This window comes from Dasypus novemcinctus, chromosome 2, assembly GCF_030445035.2.
Source record: "Dasypus novemcinctus isolate mDasNov1 chromosome 2, mDasNov1.1.hap2, whole genome shotgun sequence".
Taxonomy (NCBI): Eukaryota; Metazoa; Chordata; class Mammalia; order Cingulata; family Dasypodidae; genus Dasypus; species Dasypus novemcinctus.
Genome location: NC_080674.1, coordinates 199,207,965 through 199,217,253, shown reverse-complemented (window position 1 = coordinate 199,217,253; position 9,289 = coordinate 199,207,965). Strand labels below are relative to the sequence as shown.

The following is a 9,289-nucleotide window of genomic DNA, read 5'->3' as shown; positions in this document are numbered from 1 at the left end:
TATCAATTCTAAGAGACAACATTGGAGGGGGAGGTTCAAGGGGCTGTGGGGTTTTTCCTTTTGGAGTAATGAAAATATCCAAAAATTGACTGAGGTGATGACAGCACAACTCTGTGATGAAAATGAGAGCCAATGAGTGTACACAGGGAATGGATCGTGCAAAGCATGGGAATGTATAACACAGTGAATCCTGTGGTGGAAGATGGACTGTGGTTAACAGAACAAATATGAACAAATATAAAATACTATTAGTTGGTACAAAAGGAATTACAGTTTCAGACCATGAATTTTAAATCATTATAACTAGGCTCAAACACATCTTTATTAATCAAAATAGGAACCATTACAATCAACACATTTTTGCCAATGAAAAATAAGTTTGCTTATTCCTGTAGCATACAAATCCATGCTTCAGGATGCAACGAACTTTTGGAAAGCATTTTCTGCTACCTGCTAGTTGTGGAAGTGTTTCCCGTGCAAAAAGTTGCCAAGACGCTTGAAGAAGTGGTAGTTAGTTGGCGAGAGGTCAGGTGAATATGGCAGATGAGGCAAAACTTTGTATCCCAATTCACTTAACTTTTGAAGTGTTGGTTGTGTGACGTGCCATTGGATGTTGTCATGGAGAAGAATTGGGCCCTCTCTATTGACCAATGCTGGCTGCAGGTGTTGCAGTTTTTGGTGCATCTCATTGATTTGCTGAGCATACTTCTCAGATGTAATGGTTTTGCTGGAATTCAGAAAGTTGTAGTGGCAACAAACCACAATAGTGACCATGACCTTTTTTTTGGTGCAAGGTTGGCTTTGGGAAGTGCTCTGGAGCTCTTCTTGGTCCAGCCACTGAGCTGGTCATTGCTGGTTGTTGTATAAAATCCACTTTTCATCACGTCACAATCCAATGGAGAAATGTTTCATTATTGTTGCATAGAATAAGACAAGTACTTTGAAATGATGATTTTTTAAATTTTCAGTCAGCTCATGAGGCACCCACTTATTAAACTTTTTCACCTTTTCAATTTGCTTCAAATGCCGAACAACTGTAGAATGGTTGACATTGAGTTCTTCAGCAAGTTCTTGTGTAGTTTAAAAGGATCAGCTTTGTGGGAAAAGTGGACATGGTGGCTGATGGGTATGGGGAATGGCAGGAAGAGATGAGAGGTGGAGGCGCCTTTGGGACTTAGAGTTGCCCTGGATGGTGCTTCAGGGGCAATCACCAGACATTGTAAATCCTCCCAGGGCCCACTGGATGGAATGTGGGAGAGTATGGGCCATGATGTGGACCATTGACCATGGGGTGCAGAGATGCCCAGAGATGTACTTACCAGGTGCAATGGATGTGTCATGATGATGGAAGTGAGGGTTGCTGGGGGGGGGAGTGGTGGAGTGGGGGTGGTAGGGTTGAATGGGACCCTCATATTTTTTTTAAATGAATTTAAAAAAAAAAAAAAAGAGCATCAGCTTCGATGACTGCTCTCAATTGGTCATTGTAACTTCCAGTGCCTGGCCACTAAGCTCCTCATCTTCAAGGCTCTCTTCTCTTGTGCAAAACTTCTTGAACCACCATACACTGAATGTTCATTAGCAGTTCTTGGGCCAAATGTATTGCTGATGTTGTGAGTTGACCCATTTTGAACTCAAATAAGAAAATCACTCAAATTTGCTTTTTGTCTAACATCATTTCCATAGTCTAAAATAAAAATAAAATAAAATAAATAGCAAGTAATAAGCCATTAGCAAAAAAACATAAAGAGAGGAATGTATATTAAAATGATGAATAACATAACCACATTTATTTAAGAATGCATGCCAAATATCAAACAGCGAATTTCAACAATGCAAAACTGCAATTACTATTAAATTATTTTTTAAGATACATAGATCACAAAAAATGTTACATTAAAAAATATAATATACCCCACACCCCCATCCCACTCCTCCCACATCAACAACCTCTTTCATCACTGAGGCACATTCATTGCATTTGGTGAATACATCTTGGAGCACTGCTGCACCACATGGATTATAGTTTACATTGTAGTTTATACTCTCCTCCAGTACATTGAGCAAGTTATGGCAGGATATATGATGCCCAGCATCTGTCCCTGCAATACCATTTAGGACAACTCCAAGTCCCAAAAATGCCCCCACATCTCATCTCTTCTTACTTTTCCCTGCCGTCAGCAACTACCATGGCCACTTTCTCCACATCAATGCTACAATCAATTACTTTTGCACCAACCTAATAATACAGGATGTTAATGATCAAGTGGGTTGAGGGGGGAGTACACCAAATGTAAGATATGAACTATAGTTAGTAATAATATATTGATGCTCTTCCATAGTTTGTAAAAAGTGTTTCACAGGGCAAATGCAAGGTGTTGGTGGTAGGGTGATGCATGGGAGATCTGTATAGTGATATGCACTTTTGCTTTGTACATTCACAACTTTTACTATACACTTATTGTTTATGTATGTTCATGTATAAGTGATATACTTCAATAAATTTAATTTTTAAAAAGTACTTATTTCATTTTTCTCAGCTCTTTTCACTATGTAAACACTGTGCTAGGAATGTGCAAAGCACTTTGTTAATATTATCCTATTTTACCCTCACAGCCATCCTATGCAGTATGCACTGCTATCACTGTTTTAGTTTGCTAGGCTGCCAAAATGCAATACATCAGAAGAGGATTGGTTTTTACAATGGGGATTTAAAGATTTATTTTACTTATTTCTCCCCTCCCTCATTGTTTGTGCTTGCTGTCTGCTCTCTGTGTCTGTTCACTGTGCACTCATCTTCTTTTTAGTAGACACCAGGAACCAAACCCAGGACCTCCATGTGGGAGGGAGGTGCCCAATCACTTAAGCTACCTCAGCTCCCTGCTTGTTGTGTCTCTCATTGTGTTTCCTTGTTGCATTATCCCATTGTGTCAGGATGCCGTACCAGCCCTTCATTTTTAGGAGGCACCAGGAACTGAACTTGGGACTTCCCATGCAGTAAGTGGATACCCAACTGCTTGAGTCACATGTACTTCCCAATAGGGATTTATTAATTTACAAGCTTATAAGTCTAAGGCTGAGAAAAGTGTCTAAATCAAGGGGATGCTTTTCTCCCCAAAGACTGGCTGCAAGCAATACTGATCTCCTGTGCCACATGGCAAGGCACATGGCGGCATCTGCTGGTCTCTCCTTTCTCTTCTGGATTTCATTGCTTCAGCTTCTGGCTTCCTCTGACTTTTTCTCTTCTTTGTTGCTTTTTTCCTGTCCATATTCATCCCGTTTATAATGGACTCCAGTAAAAGGGTTAAGACCTACCCTGGGCCATGCCTTACTGAAGTAACCTAATCAAAAGGCTCCACCCATAACAGGTCCACACCCTCAGGAATGGAGCAGCTTTAAGAACATAATTTTCTAGGATACATAAAGTCTAAAACTACCACAATCATATTAGCATTTTATAGTTAAGGAAGCTGAACTTTAGACAATAACAACAGCACACTCTATAGTGTTTGTTAAGTGTAAGTAACCATTCTGCATAGATTATGTAATACATTATAAATTATATACAATATACATGTACTTGTAAATAAATAAAAATATAGTATACATGTATAGCTATATATATGTGTATATATAATTATATAGATATAAGCTACTCTTTTACATCTGTATTATACATGAGCATGTTAAAACATTATACAGCATATACATTAAATTATTTATCCCTACAATAGCCACATATGATGAAAGCTATTATTATCCTCATTTGACACGTAAAGAAATTGTGCTACAGAAAAGTTCTGTAACTTGCACAGAGACATGCAGGGACTGAACCAAGGCTGTGCAGTTCTTTGCTCTCAAAAATTCTCCTAAACTGCCTTATAGACCAACATCTCTGTAGTTATTCAAATAAGTCCCAGGCCTGAGTGTAGGAGTGTTTCAGGGCTCTTTGTCATACCACTTGCCTCCTAACACATGAAAGACTTCCCTTCAATTCCACCCCCTCCATCTGAGATGGCTCCCTCATCTGTCTGCTTGCTGTCTGCTCGCTGTGTCTACTTGCTCTGTGTGTTCACTGTGTCTGCTCATCTTCTTTACAAGGCACCAGGAACCAAACCCGGGATCTCCCGTGTGGCAGGCAGGTGCCCAAATGCTTGAGCCATATCCCCTCCCTGCTCATTGCATCTGTTCATCACTTCAGCTCATTGCCTCTGCTCACTTCTTTATGAGGCACAAAGAACCAAACCCAGGACTCCCCTTGTGGGAGGTGGGAGCACAACTGCTTGAGCCACATCTGCTCCTCCTCTTCAATTTTAAAATAGTCTCTCTCTACGTCAATGTAAAATTCTTATCCCCCAATCACTTATGGAACTATCAGCTTCACATTTCAAAAATTCTATTTTTTTGGTGTGACAAAAGATATTATAAAGTTAGCTAGACATATGATCAAGAATAAGTTTGTGAAAGTATTCTCATTTCATGTAATAAAAACTAATATCCAATATATGTAAAGAGCTTCTAAAAATAAAATTTAAAAATTGCAAAGGCAAAAAAGTCATTGTATCAGCTATCTACTGCTGCATAACAAATTGCTCCATTCACATATTATCTCAGTTTCTGTGGGTCAAGAATCTGGAAGCAGCTTAGCTGGTGGTTCTGGCTCGGGGTCACTCTGGTTGCTGCAATCAAGGCTTGACTGGGCCTAGAGGATCACCTCACACGGCTGCTGGTTGAAGGCTTTGGTTCTCACTACATGGGCCTCTCCATTGGGCCTCTGAAAACATTTTGGCAGACTTCCCCAGAGTAAGTTATCAGAGAAAGAGAGAGAAAGAGAGAGAGAGAGAGAAAGAGCAAGAGAGCCACCAAGCTGATAGCCATGAGCCTTTATATCCTCACCCTGGAAGTGACATTCCATCACTTCTGCCATGTTGCTGACCACACAGATCAGTCCTGGTACAATGTGAGAAGAGACCACACAAGGATATTAATACCCGAAGACAGGGGAGTGGGTGTAGCTCAGTGGTTTGAGTGCCTGCTTCCTGTATCTTGAGGTCCCAGGTTCAATCCCCACTACTTCCTAAAAAAAAAAATTACCAGAAGACAGGATTCATCAGGGGCCATCCACCCTGGAATCATAAAAATGGCTATTCATATAGAAAGATATAAATAGGTCTCCCCTATTATTAGGGAAAATGCAAATAATAATGAGAACACATTTTTTACCAGAGTAACCAAAATTTAAGTTTGATTTTCTCATTTAAGTTTAATTTAAGCTTAATGTAAGTTTGAGAATATCTGCTATCAACCACAACGTCAGTAAATGGATGTCCTTACACTCTGTCCTGGATGTATAAATTGGAAAGGCAATTTGCACTAACCTCTGATCTAGGAAATGCCACTTCCAGGAATCTCTCCTAAAGAAATGCTATGACGGTTACAGACCATTATGTATCTTGTCACAACTTACGAAATTGTGTGGGGAAAATATAAACTACAATATAAACTATAATCCATGCTTAGTGGCAATGCTCCAACACGTGTTCAAGTGCGACAAGTGTACCACACTAAGGGAGGATGTTGTTAATGTGGGAAAATGTGGGAAGGGTAGGGAGTGGGGCATATGGGAATCCACTTACTTTTTATGTAACATTTATATAAGTATCTTTTTTTAAAAATGCTGGGAAGCAGATGTGGCTCAGGTGATTGAGCTCCCACCTACCACATGGGAGGTGCCCAATTCCATTCCCATTGCCTGGAGAAGAGGAGAAAGACAGTGAGCTGGCACCACGGGTAGTCATGGTGAGCTAACACAGCAGGGAGATACAAAGAGGAAAGACAATGAGAGACACAACAAAGCAGGGAGCTGAGGTGGCTCAAGTGACTGTGTGCCTCTCTCCTACATGGGAGGTCCCAGGTTTGGTTCTGGTGCCTCCTTAAGAGAAGTTGAGCACATAACAAGTGCAGACAGCAAGCATGAACAAGGGGTGGGGAATAAATAAATAAATTACATCTTAAAGGAAAAAAAAAGGCTCACTCACACTCACAATAAGATACCACCAAGGGTGCTCAGTTTAGAATTGTTTGCAGCACCAGGAGAGTAGCACAAGCAGAACGTCCATGACAGGGAGCAAGCATTCCATAGTACACTCACACTGCTGGTGATGTGCTGCTAACTGAAAAAATCTGCAAGGCAAGCATATGTATTATACCTTATGTTCCAGTTAAAGTACTTTTTAAAATACATGCATACAATGTAAACTCCAAGAGAACAGAAAATGTGTCTGCCTTGTTCACAGCTCAAACCCCAGGGATGAGAACAGATCCACCCTGGATAAAGGTAACTCTGGAAATATTTGAACATAAATAAATATTTATATGAAAAACTAAATACCAAATTATAGAAAGGTGGGCGAAGAAGGTATAATGAGAAAACAGTCCATTCACATTTAGGTCTACGTAGACTTTTTTTTTCCTAAACAACAAATATGTACTTTAGTTTGTTGTTTATTTCCTTCTAATAGGGTTAACCACACCCAGTTTAAACCAAACCTACGAGACTAGCCAGGTAAGACTGGCAGGAGCCTTCTCAACCACAAATACAATAACTTCTGCAAAAGCAGAGCAAACAAACCCCCCTCATTCTTGCAATTCCTTTGTTTATGGAAAGCACATTCTCCCGGAGGTTCCCTTTCCCGCGGGCGTGTGCAGAGGAACGCTCTCCCACCAGAGGGCGCCGCCGGCACGCCTCGGACCTGCCCAGGGTCCCGGCTCACGGCCTCTCGGAAAACAAAAGTGGGGCTGGAAAGGCGGGAGGACGCGCGGAAGGAAGGGACCACGGCGGAGAGCCGAGCCGAGCCCCGGCGCCGCTGTCCGTTCGCCCGAGGGCCAGTGCCGGCGGGAATCGGCGGGCTCCCCGGCCGCGGGAGCGGCGCGTTCGGGCCTCCCCTCCACCCTCCCCTCTGCGGGCGGGAACAGCACCTCCGGGGCGTGCCTGGCCCGCAGTACCCGCAAAGGGCCACGCCGAGCGGAAGGGAGCGCCCGAGCCCCGCTCCCGGCCGCGTTCACCCCGAGGCTGGGCGCACGGGCCCCGGGGAGCGCGGCCTCCTCACCGCCCCCGAGTGGTCGCCGCGCAGAGACGCTGCCGCGAAGGAAAAGCCCCTGCCGCTCCCGCGCCGGGCGCGAGGTTAATCCAGGACTCCTCTCCGGGGAAAAGCCCTCACCTCGCGTTTGCTTTTCACAAAAGTAGTCTAAAGCATGTAGCTCCCCCACGACCAAGCGCACGCGCATGTCCCAGGTGCCCTCAAACGCCGCCGGCCAGGGGGACACGCGCCACCTCGCTGCTCGGCCGCAGCGCCTCCGGGCGCGGTGCCCGATCTGACGGCGTCTCTACAACCCTCTGCTCGAGGACCTCCGGGTGCGCGCAGCCGCGGCTGTCGCCCCGCCCTGCGCCCCGCACGCCTCGGGACGACGCTGAGGCGGCGCCGCGGCCACCCGCTGGCGCTCAGGCCGGGGGCGCGGAGAGGGCGGTGGGTGGCCGGACCCGCCCAGGCCGTCCCGCCCCACGGACTCGCGGAGCTCCAAACCATCACCTCCCAGCTGCCCCAGCCGTGGCCTTAAGAAGTAGCCGGCTCAGACACTCTTTATTTTTATTTATCTATTTTTTTACTTGAGCCCACTTTTATCAGTACAGTTGCACAGGGAAAAGGTACAATTTTTAAAATGTATTCAATGCTTCCTTTATTTGATCCTGCACATTTCTTAGTGAGCTTATTCCTGTTTTTTTTTTAACTAACTTCAAACTTACAGGAAAGTTGCATAATCAGTACAAAAATATAGAGAACTCCAAAATACTTCCTCACCCAGATACCCAGATTTACTACCTTTTGGTTTTGTATTATTTAGTCTATCATTCTCTTTATCATCATCATCATCATTTGAGAGTAGGTTCCACACATCGTGCTCCTCTAAACATTACTTTTTAAAATGCTGTGTTTAGGTTTTGCCTCACCCAAATCATTTCAATTTTCAACACGGGAAGGGATGCCTAAGGAAAATGAAAGCATTGCTTCTGCGGGCGACCGTCATCCGGAAGGCCCCACTCCGCTTCCAGCTGCAGGTGTCCGTGGAGCAGGTTTTCATCCTCGCGCTCCCATCCCGGGCGAAGAAGGGAGCGCGGGGAGGCGGGCAGCCGGCCACCGCGCGCGGGCACCGGAGAAGCCCCACGCTGGTACTTACGGCCCCTCCCAGTTGCGGGATTTCCTCTTTCCACGTCACAGTGGGAGTCCACACCACAACTGGGAAGTGGACCGTGAAACTCAGTGTGTCCCTGAACCCCTGAAGCGGTTGTTTTCAGTTCTCAAATGTTGGGGTGCTAAGGACGCCACCTAGGGGACTTACCGAGGAAGACGTCTCGGCGCCACCCCCAGCACTTCTGGCTTTGGGAGGCTTTGTGTGAACCCTAGGAAGCTTTATTTTTAATAAACCACAGGTTGTTCTGAGGCTTCCACCGCACTTTCAGAAATACTGCCCTAAGGTGGCCCTTTGGTTGGTCTGCGGGCAGGGACCAGAAATCAGCATTTTTATGACACACAAACACACATACATCCCTCATGATTCTTTTTGTGTTTAGAGCAGTTTTATTGAGATATACTCACACTATACAATCTAACCAAAGTGTGCAATCAATGGCTTTTAGTATCACAGTGCTGTGCACTGATCACCACAAAAAAATTTCAGAACAATTTCATTACTCCAAAAAGAAAAACTCCACATCCCCTAGCAGTCACCTTGCATTGCCTTTATCCTTCCCCAGCCCTACATAACCACTAATATAGTTGTCTCCATAGATTTATTTATATCTACATTTTATATAAACAGAATCACACAATATGTACTACTTCGTGTCTGGTTTCTCTCACTTAGCATAATGTGTTTGGTTTTGTTTGCCTGATATTAACATCTTGTAACATTAACATACATTTATTCAGTTTCAAAGAAAAACAGCCTTACATATGCAATATCATCCATATTCATATTTCACATGAGGTTTTGCTATTCTATACCATCCCATGTTACATTTTTTAGCTTTCCATCTAGTCATATAATGACCCTAGACTCTCCCTTTAAACCACTGTCATACCATAAAATAGCACTAGTTACTACAGTTGTGTTTTCACCTTTTCTATTCATTTCCAAAGATTAACAACCTTTTTACCAATTCTACACAAGTTAACCCTCAGCTTTCCATTCTCTAACCAAATTTGATTCTTATACAAGTATTCCACAGACAGCT

General features: G+C 43.8%; 1 long non-coding RNA gene across 2 annotated transcripts; it reads right to left on the bottom strand.

Annotated features, from left to right (window-relative positions):
- Nucleotides 1-287: 287 nt before the first annotated feature.
- Nucleotides 288-7,417, bottom strand: LOC131275620 (uncharacterized). Of its 2 annotated transcripts, none has more exons than XR_009183076.1 (3): nucleotides 7,218-7,411; nucleotides 6,036-6,180; nucleotides 288-1,684 (listed from the first exon to the last, which is right to left on the bottom strand). It is a non-coding gene; the product is annotated as an uncharacterized lncRNA (long non-coding RNA). The 2 variants fall into 2 exon arrangements; XR_011647263.1 differs by lacking the exon at nucleotides 288-1,684 and adding an exon at nucleotides 3,656-5,749 and having other exon boundaries at nucleotides 7,218-7,417.
- Between the last annotated feature and the right edge of the window lie 1,872 nt (nucleotides 7,418-9,289).